The 13,013-nt window shown below is 34.5% G+C and overlaps 1 protein-coding gene across 3 annotated transcripts in view; it reads right to left on the bottom strand.

Annotated features, from left to right (window-relative positions):
- Pclo (piccolo presynaptic cytomatrix protein) overlaps positions 1 to 13,013 on the bottom strand; it is a 341,154-nt gene that overhangs the window by 36,097 nt on the left and 292,044 nt on the right. The gene's annotated exons all lie outside the window — the stretch shown is intronic.

Raw genomic sequence — 13,013 nt, 5'->3', positions numbered from 1 at the left:
CTTTTCATCTCTTCAGCCGGGAACGCACACTGGCAAATAGAATTCCTTCACGTTTTAATACACATGAAAAAAATGTACTGGGAACAACATTCCCATTTTTAGACTCAGTTAAGTAGCATGTCATTCTTCTACTCTTTTTATTTGTATAGCATTACGATAGTGCTGTGTCATACAAGAGGGGCGTTGGGAGACTTCACAGAAAAAATATTTTAACAGAATAAAAGAAATTGTGTGATTACTTTCCATGTTAATAGTCAGTAACCGGACAGTCTCATTAGAAGGGAAATGCATGACAGAATAGATACTTAACAAGCGGCTCTACCAGCTCTCCAGGTGTTTTTGTTTTTAAATCTAAAGTTTCTTAGGTATTTTGTAACTGATAAGGGGACTTATTTCAGAGTTTCCATGAGTTTCACTTTTGAATATATGAGTCCACGTACCCATAGAAACATATGCACATATATTGGCGCTGTATATTACGCAGAAGGAGCATAGCACTGACATATGGCAGAGCTCTAGATTGAAGGAGATGGGGCGGGGTTTGCCATGTGTAAAGTCGGAAGGGGAGAAAGTCCATGCCTGCGCAAACTCTGTGAGGTAGAAGTTATTCAGCAATTACTTGAAGCTCTTATATGCATTCCTTGCCAGATTGAGTGACCTATCGTTTTCCTGAGCTATGCTCACTCTGTAGACCCCTAAAGCTGAGCTGTTGTGTGCAGAAACAACGCCCTCATAATGATGACCTTTTAAAGACTGAGATTAGGAGCGACCTAAAACAGGAGCCCGATGGTTTGCTGTCCTTCCCATCAGATTAATTTCCAAGCCCACCACTTCTTTCTTGGAATTTACAGTCAATGGCTGTTGACCAGTGTCTTAGAGCTCACCTGGTCTTTGACAAGGAATTTACCTGATTCTAAGTCTAGATGTGTTGTGAGTCACAAGACCACTCAGCATCCTTTTCCTCAACATGCATACCCCTGTTGTACAAGGCATCCCGGAGTTGAATGTGTTCATGCTACTGGGTGAAGGGTTGATAATCACTTCGTATTGAGAGACCTATGTATTTCTTAAAGAAGTCTATAAACAGTGGATTCTTAGTCTGGAGGATTTCTAACTAATTATAGCCAAATAAATAGAAAACTCAAAGAAACTATAGGAAACAAGGCAGGTAGGGTAGCTTCCTGTCCCATTACAGCAATAAGATGTCCTTATAAGCTACCAAATAATTTCATATCTGTTCCAATGATGGTAGAATTCCTTCCTCAGAACAGGGGAACAAGAAAGGATTTTTATATTGGTCAGTTTATATATCTTATGTATAGGCTTATAAGTTAAAACCTGCTACTTAAAAGAAGGTCTGAGTGATAGTCACCAATAAAATACTAGTTACCTATATAGGTCTAGACTTGTATAAAATAATAGTTCTAATATTTGCTAAATATTTTATTCAGTTTATGTAGAAGAAACCCAGATTGCACATTTACCAATAAAGAAAATATTTTAAGTGCATAATTTAAAATATAAATGTAACATGACTAGAATATTAAATTATGAATGTGTATACATTAATTAAACTGCATAATCAACCAGTAATGATTCAGATTATTCTATTAATTTAGACAAATGAAAGTTATCATACTTTAAATAATTTGACATTAAATAAAACAACCCACTAGATTTTTAATAGTGGACAGTACAACATTGAAAGCAAAACATTTTCATTAACCAAAATAAAAAACAAAAAACAAAAACAAAACCAACCTCATTGTACTGTTTTCAATGGCAATTAACAGACAATAATTTAAAATAACATAATCTTACTAAGTTAAAACAATTTTTATCTAAGACCAAGCACACTGCATATTCGAATTGCTACCTTATAGGACATATGTCTATAGTAACTTCAATTTATTTGTGGATGTCAAACAACTTGTCATGGCCTTCATATATTTCTCATTTGCTTCCCATCAGAACAGTTCTTAAATCTGGAGGATCCAGTATGCATGATCAATATATCATTTATGGAGATGGTCACTTTCTAATTTGAATGATATTTGTTACATTAATGCCACATTGCTAGCAGTCCTCAGATATCTGATCTTGAAGAATGATCAATTAGCATTTGATGAATTAACAAATGAATTAATGAATGAATAGCAATGCCAGTGATTCTATGCCTAAACCAAACACCAAGAATGCCATAATGAATTAGCAGGCAGTATTTTATATTTTATCCATTTTGTCTTTTAAAGGAAATATATACATCTCTTATAAAAAAAAGTGACAACCGATATAGAAGATTTTACTTTACTTTTTTTAACTAAAGAAACACGCTGAAATCAATTTTTGTAGCTTATTAGAATAAGTAATGGCAATTTATATCTGCTATAACATGTGGAAAAATATAATCATTTGACTGAACTTTTAATCCCAATGCCCTCAAAAACTGGTTTGATTCAAGAAGGTATTTAGTGCTAATATACTAAATACTGAAAGACATAGATTTATATATAACAGAAAGTTAATAACAGATCATTTATAGCATATGAATATTTACATTGTAATGATGAAAGAAAATACTATGTGTAGTAATGTTGTGTGGAGCAATCACGTTCACAAAAGCTAAAAGTTGTTTATTTCCTATCCTGGTATACAGGCAAAGAACTTTAAATGTGATTTGAATCTAGTATCTCTTTTTTTCCTACATTTTGAATGAAATAACATAGAAACATTAAAAGCTTGGTCTTCCATGATCTTATGCTCTTTGAAATAACAGCTTGAATAGTCTACCTGGTTTTCCTCCCAACTCCATGAAGCAAAGTTTCGGAATTCATATAATACCGTACATGAAGGTATGCAACTATGTGTTACATAGTAAAATGATAATTTCACAAGTGAACTGAAGTTTTTAAAAAATACTAAACATATTTTTTGGAATAATTTTTAGATATCTGCTTTCGTTTTGAAATGCTAATCACAAAGTTCCCTACTGCAGGAAAGGCTGAATGATGCACATATGATGAGAACACTTGCCACAAAGATGTGCATAGGGCAACGTCTTAGACAGTCCATTCCTTCTTGATACTAGGTTATTGAGGAGTCCTTTCAGTAAATGTTTGACCTTCGTGGAGGCAATGTAAACTGTCTACAGTTATTTCTTCTCTTTTTCATAGGCTTTGGCTGTTTTATGGTTAGATACTGTTACGTTTTATTCCTTCTTGGTTGCTAATCCTCATTTACTTTGGCACTGTCTCTTTGCACATCTGTCTTCACCTCGTTTTCTCTAGTGGGATGCCCTGCCCCCTCCAGTAGACATGACTAAGTAAAGCTATCCTCCTAGCTACCACAGGATGGCAGCACTATGCTCAGAGAACTCACCAAATTGTAGAACTGACTGCAGGTGTGGGACCCTGGCCTTAAAAAGCTGCTTAGGAAAGCTAGAGGTCATCTACTCTGGAACCTCCATTTCCCCATCAGAAACTAATTCCTGTAAGGGTTAACACTGATCATGCCTCACAGTTAATGAGAGAAAAAAGCTGCCAATAGTTGTCTCCAACAAGCAAGTAAAAACTTGAGGGCTTTGGTTACTGTAGAATTCAGTGCTTAGTATAGATTCAGCCTTGCTGTTCGGGACAGTGCATCACTGGTTTTTGCAGCTTGGGCAGTACAAACCTATTTCTAAGTATTTTCAGAATAGTGCCTTACCCTGGCAGTGTGGAGACAGTTCCTGAATAAACTGACTTATCCAACACTGAATCTTACCTTTAGTCTGTTTGATTTTAGGAATGTTTGAAATGACAAGAAGTCAATCAATAATTATTTTGTTTTTAGAGTAGTATCACAGAACTATTTATCTGAGACCATGTGTTCTAAGATTGTTTTGGGGGGTGTTAACTTTAGTGACCTTTTCTTCCTTCCTTTCCTCCCTCCTCTGCCTTCCTGTCTCCCTCCCTCTCATTCCCACTGTCCCTCCCTCCCTCCCTCCCTCCCTCCCTTTTTTTTAACTTTCCTTCCTCTCACATTACTGCTGCTGTTAGTTTTTGTACTTACTCTCCTGAAGGGATTTTCAGTTTCATCTCCTTTTTAAAATGCTCTATGAATGTGGAATTGAAAATGTCAGCTTTTAAGTTCAAATACGACTAGCATTATTTTCCCTTAAAATTTCTCTGATCACATTTGTGGTATTTTCCATTACAGGTCAGGATTATTAATTTAAAGAGAGATGTTGCATTTTGTAATATTTTAGAAGCTAAATCTTTCCTAAATCAACGTCAGTGTATTTGTTATCAAGTTTGGAAACATTTTTTCCAGTTTCTGAGATGGAAAACAGCACAGAAAGCTCCACACTGATGTCTGCAGGAATGTCCACACATTCCATAAGTTTTTGCAATGAAAATTATTGAAAATAAGTATCTCCGACACCTAACTTAATCACCTGTAAATCTTGGAGTTGAACGATTGAAGTAAGGATGTCATTGAAACATCTTTACATAACAAATTACTGGTTGGCTATATAACAGTCATTATAAGTATTTCATATACAAATGACTCATGTACATTCCTATGTTATGCAAACCATGATCCATGAAGTTCTGCTATTGTTTTCCTTGTAAAACATGGAGACACTTAAGTTATTCCACGTTCACAGAGCTTTTTCTAGAGATGGAAATGTAGATAGAAAGCAATCTCCTTTGATATCATACAGGAAACTTGGTAACACTCTTTATCATGTTCATATGTTCCCCCTTTCCGTACATGTTGGTTTCATGAATGAAATTTTCAAGACATTTCAAACATCAATTTGTTCTGTTTTTATCTAATACTGCAGTAACTGGCAGATGTTTCTTATACTCATTAATCATTTGTGTGGGTACTGTAGAAACAGAATCCATGTTCCCTTTGGGGTACAGAAGTAAGGGTGTGTTTAACATTACAAATGAGAGTGAAGTTAATTTACTAACAATACAGGGAGGAGCTTTCCTTATATAAATTATATATATACATAATGGCTCATATACTATGATAGTACTTGCCAGTATCTTATAATTTCCCTTTTAAGCATGTCTTCTTTTTCTGAGAAACATTTAATTCAGAACTGATTTGGGGAGAGAAAAACCTAAACACATTTTTAAATTAACACTAAAATTTTGATTAAGATACCTTTAAGACACCTTCAATAAAATTAAGAAAGTCAATTCATTTATCTAGAAAGAACCTAATTATAATTTTAGCTACATTCAAGTGAATAGAATGAACCACAATAGATCAAGGGAAGTTTTGTTTTTTCACTAAGGCTCTAACTCAACAAAGATTTTTATCTATAAAAGGCTGATACTGAGGATCATATTTAGATGAGGTAATATTAAAGAGTTTCACTTTCGTGAGTAACTCTTACTTTTTCAGTACTAAATTGATTTGTGTTTGAAGGAGAAATATTATGTTTTTTGTGTTTTGCTGACAATATCCTTGTATTACATTGTCCAACATGTATTTCTAACTGATAACCAGAAAGGAAAAAAAAATTATCCAGGAAAAGAAAGTACTTGATAGTATTCCAACTGACTGGAAAGTACTTCTAGAAACAACCATATTAAACATTTTAATAACCGAGAGGTTATCCTTAAGTGAAATCCAAATGGTTGCTCTATGAAATTCAATTTTATCATTTATTTATTTATATCTGAGAAAGGGTCTTTTGTATCTCAAGCTGAGCTAACAAGGTACCAAGAGTAACATGGAAATGCTGTGATTATCGTTTTTGGCCACCAGCCTGTTTTGGATTTTAGGTTGTTCTGCAAATTGAACCACACCTTCCTACATGCTGGGGGAGCATTTTAACCACACCGCCAATCTGCATTGTATAATTTCAACTCAAAGGAAGTAAAGGAGTAAATTTCCAGTAGAAGTAATAAATTAATATTAGCCAATAGGCGTATGTGGATAATACAGCAAACACTTAGTATTAGTTTTCATACTGTTTAAATTTATTCAGTGGTTGTAAAGAGGAAGCTTGGAAAATATTTGATAAATACATGTGTAGAACCAGGAGATTTAGCCTATTTTTTTAAATTTTCAAAGAGATCATTGTCAATCACTGCCCTCTTGTAGTTGGTTCCAATGGAATGCAAAGAGAATGATAGAGACTCAGAGTTGGGCCAGTACAATTACCTACTACTATATTTTGCTAAATGGGCATAGCATTAAACTGACTCGTAGTGATTTATACATATAGATTAATGGGTCTCTCAATCCTCTTCAAAGAATATTTTAGTCATAGTAGATGGTGATTAACATGAAGACCAACAACAGGTCAAGGTACAGAGAGTCAGAGACTGAAGAATGATCAGCCCTTGGTGGAACAAATATCCCTCACTCTCACCTCCCAAGGCTCAGTAACCATTGCTGGAGAGAGGGCATAAAGAATGTAACAGCTGGAGTCAGTGGATACAGGGAAACTGTATCTTCTGGACAAGGCAGAGCAGCTCTGCATATGGATTCCCACTTGGGTAGCAGCATGCACAGAACCTGTGTATTATAACCCAGACCAAATTCCAGCACATCTTCTCACACATCTTCCCGGGGCTATTGGCAATCATTATCTTCTGAGAAAAAGAGGGTCAGTTTTCTTTAAGAATGTAGCCCTGCTAAGTTAATCATATTCCAGTGGAAGAGCACACATCCACGAATATTTGTGCAGCACAAATTGATCTTGATGGGATTAAAAACAGGACAAAAAGTCGGGTGGATGGGGAGGGGGGTCTGAGAAAAGATATGGGAGGGGGTGAATACAATCAAAATACATTATACAAAATTCTCAAAGAGATAACAAAAAAATTAAAAACAATTTTATTTCCAGATATTTCTAAAGATGATTAAGTTTGGTTGCATATAAACTCAAGTCACTGATTACAAAATTAACCTCCATTTCAGATGAGGTTAGAGAAATCGTAGTTTCTACTATTTCACAATTCTTCCTACATACTGATAAATTAGTTATTTAATAAATACTGCTAACTAGCATGGGAGAGTCTTAAGACAGAGATATCTGCCTATTTTGTTTGCTGTAGTATCACCATAACTTGAAGATGTTCTGAAATGTAACATGCTTAAACAAATATATTTATGAATATGAGTAACAATGGATATGGGGAAATTCTGCTCCTTCTTCATGAGATGGTAGGAAACTTTCAACATTTATTTTCACTCATTTTTTGTTGTTGTTATTGTCTTTTTTTTCTGAAAGTGTCTCACTCTGTAGGGCAGGGTGGCCCCAAACTCACTTTGTAGCCCAGGTTGACCATAAGCTCATATTCTTCCATTGCTCTTCAAATCTGAATCAAGGTGATAATGTTCACTTCCCCTATTTTATGCTAAAACAAATATTTTTAATATATGAGATGAGCAATAAAGATGATACAGCTGTCTTTCAAGATAGGGACAGAAATACAATTTATTCTACTGTTATAATATATTATCACTTTATCCTGGGCTTGGGAGGGCATGATAGGAGCTGGTAGGCAGCTGACCAGTCAGAGTTCAGAAGGAAGAAGCAATGAATATGGATATATAGTCATAATTTAATCCAATTGATGCCCAGGGAAAAATTAAATTTTATATAGAAATTGAAAATGTTTTTGAAACCCTTAATACTTATAGCCAATTTTTGGTTGTTGCAAGAGGGGGAGTTATATTTTTTCAGAGATGTGGCCCCTGAAGTCTACACATGCTCTAGGAGCTGGTTCTATATCCGTGCGTGTACCAACAGCCCTAACTGCCCAATCCGTTTAAAGTATAGAGAGAGCATATGAAGTTGGGAGAGAAAGTGGTGGAGAGATACGGCAAAAACTGTAGGGAAAGGAATATGGGGGTGATTTTGTCTGAAACATAATATATACATGACCATAAAAGTCTTTAATAACCCAGGAGAATTTATATAGGTTAAATATATGATATTTATGAGAGTCAAAATTATGAAAACTTGAAAGGATTGACATTATTATCAGAAAAATACATTCTGCTGTGGAGCCATTGTAAATTTCACTGTATACTTGAGAAAAAATGAGAATTGAAAACTAATACTTGTAATATGAATGTCTGACTTAGAAAGTGCTATGAAGGATTTCTGGGACTTTCTTGGTGAGTGGTCACATCAGTGAGAACACACAGTGATAAAATGAGAAGGAATTGTGAACACAAATTGATACCATTTAAGAAAAGCTTTCTTGACAATCATCAGTCACCTGGCATGATCATATACATTAATCATTCAATGATACCTTTCGTTCACATTTTGCTTCTTCAGAACTTGCTTCGTTCAGAATGCTAAGACTCTAGCAACTAGTGTTATGGTCTGAATTAGAAAGTACATTTAACACAAAAACCTGACTTTTCTCCTTGCTTTGAACAAAGAACAATAAAAACAACTATTTTATGGTACACAAAAACTTAGAGTAAATTAAATGATAACTAATTTATTTATAATAATAACTAATATTATTTATAGTAAATAATATAAATTATTATCAAAGACTATATGAAGCCTTTTAAATATTCTTATAAATTAACAGTTGGGTGATATTAACCCAATATTTATTTACTTTAAGTAATATCATTAACAAGAAGAACACATTAAAAGAATAAAAATTAAGAATGTATAATAGATTTACCTATATTGAAGGAAATTTGAGTCAAGGAGTTATAGAAATGTCTATTTTCTGTTTATCAAGTGAAAATAGTGACCTCCAGAACTAGAAAGTGTGTAGTTCTGAAACTGAGTTCAATTTAGGAAAAGCAGATGTTGATGTTGTGTTCTTTTAAAGAACAAATAAACTTTTCTTGTACCTTCTTGTATTTTTAAGAAAGGCATCCATGCCTGTGGCCTATATCAGGTACTTTGTTAAACTTTTTTCTGCCTTTACCATTTGTAAGAATATTATTTAATTATTTTTTGGCCAAAGTTCCATCAAGTTATTAGTTGTGTTTTCATTATACTTGGTTACACTGAAAAATGTGCATATGAATTCATATGAATGTGAAGCTACATAATCACATCTATGTTACTTCTCTTGACACATTTAACAAACTCAACATCTCAATTAAATTTTGTAGTTCTGATGTTATCTTCTGAAGCAATTGTTCATAGTTTCTTGGCATTGAATTATATAAAAATATAAAATTACAATAAAATAACAAATATTTTGACAAGTATGGTCCAATGTACGTGAAGATTCCCTTTATCTTATTTCACACCTACACCCACACCCTCTCACCTAGCCCAATGGAAAAGGGATAAAATTTGGTTTTAGCTTATGTGTATAATACATGTAGATAAAAAGTAGTAAAATGACCGAGTAATTCATGGGCTGTTTGCTATAGAATTGAAGAAATATTGTTAAGTTGTCCAATAGTGTCTCTGGCAATCGTCTCCCTGCCTTGGCGGTTCCACAGCCTCTCCTCCCAGCTGAGAAAGCCCTTTGACCCTGGATTCACACCTTAACTTGTCTAGTGTCCCTGTTCTGTTTCAAATATGCTTTCTGAGTCCCGTGACTCTTTTCTTCATTTATATGCCGGATTTATTTTCTTAGATGCTGTCTTCTGTGCTGTGTTGATCAATGTTTTGAAAGTAATTTTTTTCAAGTCCATGGTAAAGTAATGTATATTTTAAAATTTGGTTATTGCTTGCCATAGACCTAAGTAGTATTTAATGAGTCTTTGTCTGTTAAAACCAGAACTTAGATCATGGATCAATATTTTCATCTTTATTATTTAGCTCCAGAGTTAGTCAGTGTTCTAAGGTATAACAACATTGAAAACAAGTTTTGGTATTTTATACTTAAGGCCAGTGGATGTTGCTCATCCTATGAAATTAAATGAATAAAATTCCCAGGGTTGACAAAATCAAATTATGTGAATGGTATGTTGGTGACCCATAACTATGACTAGAAAAGAACAAAAATGCCCACTGATGGGGTATTGTGTTCACCTTCAGGAAGGAAAGCTCATCAATAAGACTATCATATGGTCAGTCTGTGATTCTGCATGCATAGAAGAGATTTCTGGCAGTAAACTTAAATGCTTACCAAATATTTGAAAATATACAAAATCATTCTAAGAAGATGTAGAAACTCTCAAAAAGCATTTTGGTTTTCACAGACAAAGAATGACCCCACCCCACAAAACAGGTACTGTTGAAAGCTGAAAAATCTGAACAGTTTGAATATTGGCTTTCTCAGACTTTTTGGGGGAGGGTGGGGGTGGTATTTACTCTGTTCACATGATTGTAGTGTCAATTTTCCTCTAATTTCAAACTGCCAAGAGTTTTATTTTTTTAAATATGACTTTTTATTTTTGTACAAATACATTGAATTGAAGAATGTAAAATTTATGTTTATTAACCATGTACACCCATATTAAGACAACTCCAATCTCCAAATGACCATTTGATTTGTCTGGTTTTCCACTTTACTTTGCTTAGGGCTCTATCCTTTTCAGAGTAGAGCACACTAAATCCCTTCTGACAAAACTGATTGTCTACTTGGTTCAGAAAAAAAAAAAAGAGAGACATTGGTTAGCTACTAACATTGAAACCAACAATTCTCTTCTCTCCCAGACTCCAAACTCTCCCAACCAGCCACCCACTACCACTTTTCCAAGAAAGCAACTCACACAAGTGACGGCTTGGTAAGAGTTTGCCAAAGCATCACATGACATGGACACCCCCAGTGAGGTTTATTGAGCATGGTATCTCCAGTAGCCATGTGTGGAAATAGCTTCGGGCTTTCTTCACACAATTGGGCCACACCAAGAAACTTTCAACTCTATCTCTTATGTAAGACTGTATCTTCTCACGTCACCTCTTCAATCAGTCCAAATCACTTATTTTGCTGATCAGGAGGAGGATATGTCCACTTACCCTATATTATCTACTTCCAAACCTAAAATGCATACTTCAAATCTTAATGTTAAACAAAAATTTTTTGGAAGTTGCAAATTGCACTTAAAATCAGTAGTTAGTTGTCAAGTAAGTTAACTGTCCAGATTTCAAGACTATTGATGCTTGTTTGAGTTTGGGTATGATCTTCAAAACTGTATAATAAAGACCTTAGTGTGGTTTTTAATACTCCAGCTTGGGCCATCGTGAGTCTCAGGCTAGCCTGGATTACATGGCCTCTCTGCAGGACCTTCCCTTAAAAAAAAATATCTATATTTTGAAAAAAATGGTAAAAATAAAAGTAACCTAAACTGCTTTGTAAACTTTCTGTAAACTTTCTCTCCTGGTTGCTATGAATAGTAGAACCTGTGTTCAACCAAGGAAACTGGAAGAAAACAAACAAACAAACAAAACACTTGCACTTGCTAAGGTTTCTTACTACAAATTCAATATTTGGCATCAGGCTGATTTGGCACAGTCTAATTCTTCCTTTCAGATTTCCTTGTCTACAACTAAACTCCAATGGGACAGAAAAATTTCCATTGGCTTATTCCATAACTCTTGCTTGACCCATATATTATGTTCAAGCATAAATCTTCTGAGAGGCTTATAAAAATATTTGCAAAGGTCTTTAGGGACAATTTCGTCACCTTTGATTGAGATACCTACAGTTACACACATAGCTTCCTCTAGAGACCTGCCTGCTGTCTTGGTGCTTTAGGCAGTGGAAGCAGCATCATGTAGGTTGAGAACTTCAAATTTGTTCAAGCTGCCAGTTCTAGTTACTTCTAATAATCTATAAGATGTTTAGCAATAACCAAGTAAATCACAATTGTTTAAAATAAGAGAGTTTGATTTCAAAGGCATATTAAATTTAGAATTCCAGAGTTCAAAGCCACAGACAGGGGTTATAGGGACAACTTGGAATCCTTCGAGCTGTGTGTTTAGCACCCCACCCCCTGACACCTGATTATTCCCCCGTAGGACACAGGGGAGAAGAGTTGGCTACCTCATCCACTTCCTGTGATAAAATGAGAAACAGATGGCATAACACTTGGTACAATGTTAAGAACTATCTAAATAGACTGTTATTTTCAGAATTCAAATGGGATCATATGAACTACATTGTGAGGATATAAATGATTATTCAAACACATTAAAAATATTGCCACTACTTCTGCAGAAAGTGAAGGAGTGAACAGGGTCTTGCTAGTTTGTTTTTATATTCACAATCCTGGTCAGTTTAGTCTCTAGACCAAGTAAATCATACTTAAGTTTACAGTATGTTTATGATAAAGACTGAGAAGAATTATTGTTTACTTGTATTATTATAACACTTATAGAAACAGGGAAATATATTTTAGAAAATGGAATTTCTCATTTATTAGGACAAAATAAATAAGAAAATGCTGTTACTTAGTTTTCCTTCTGATTTGAAATCAATAGAGACTTCTAATTCAATTATAGCTTTTTAAATGTAAATATATATTTCAGCATTATGCAAAGAAAGTGAAGTAAATTATTTTCATACAAACTTTAAGAACAAGTCTATGATTAAAATCTTACAATTAAATAATAACTAAATCACAATATTAAAAATAAGGCAGAAATATGGTGACATTTAAAGTCAATGCAGTATCTCAAGTAAGACAATGAGTAACTAGAGATCAACTCAAGTAATTTGAAAGGTAAGATGTAGAATTTTTTGTTTGTTTTCCTCCATCTTCTGTGGGGAAATAGGGTCTCACTAGGTAGTCCAGGGTGCCCTAGAACTCACAAGATCTGCCTCGGAGTGTTGGGATTAAAAGCATATGGCACTACGCCTGGGAAAGAGTAGTATTTTAAGTATGTTCAAAATATTCTATGAAGACAAACAGGGAATGGGTGATTGCACTCTGGTGTCAGTCTTTAAACTAAGCTAGAAAACATATTCAGTGTTGCTTTTAAGCTATCTGCTTCCTTAGCCAACTGGACATCTAAGCGGGCCCTCAGTGGATTGCCTGTGTCGCCTCAGGCATCCAGTGCTCTCACGTATCTGGTGTGTGTGAGTGGAGCACATCAGATGTTTTGAATTTTCTGAGAA

This window comes from Onychomys torridus, chromosome 3 (genome assembly GCF_903995425.1).
Source record: "Onychomys torridus chromosome 3, mOncTor1.1, whole genome shotgun sequence".
NCBI classification, from domain to species: domain Eukaryota; kingdom Metazoa; phylum Chordata; class Mammalia; order Rodentia; family Cricetidae; genus Onychomys; species Onychomys torridus.
This window is presented reverse-complemented; position numbering and strand designations above follow the sequence as displayed.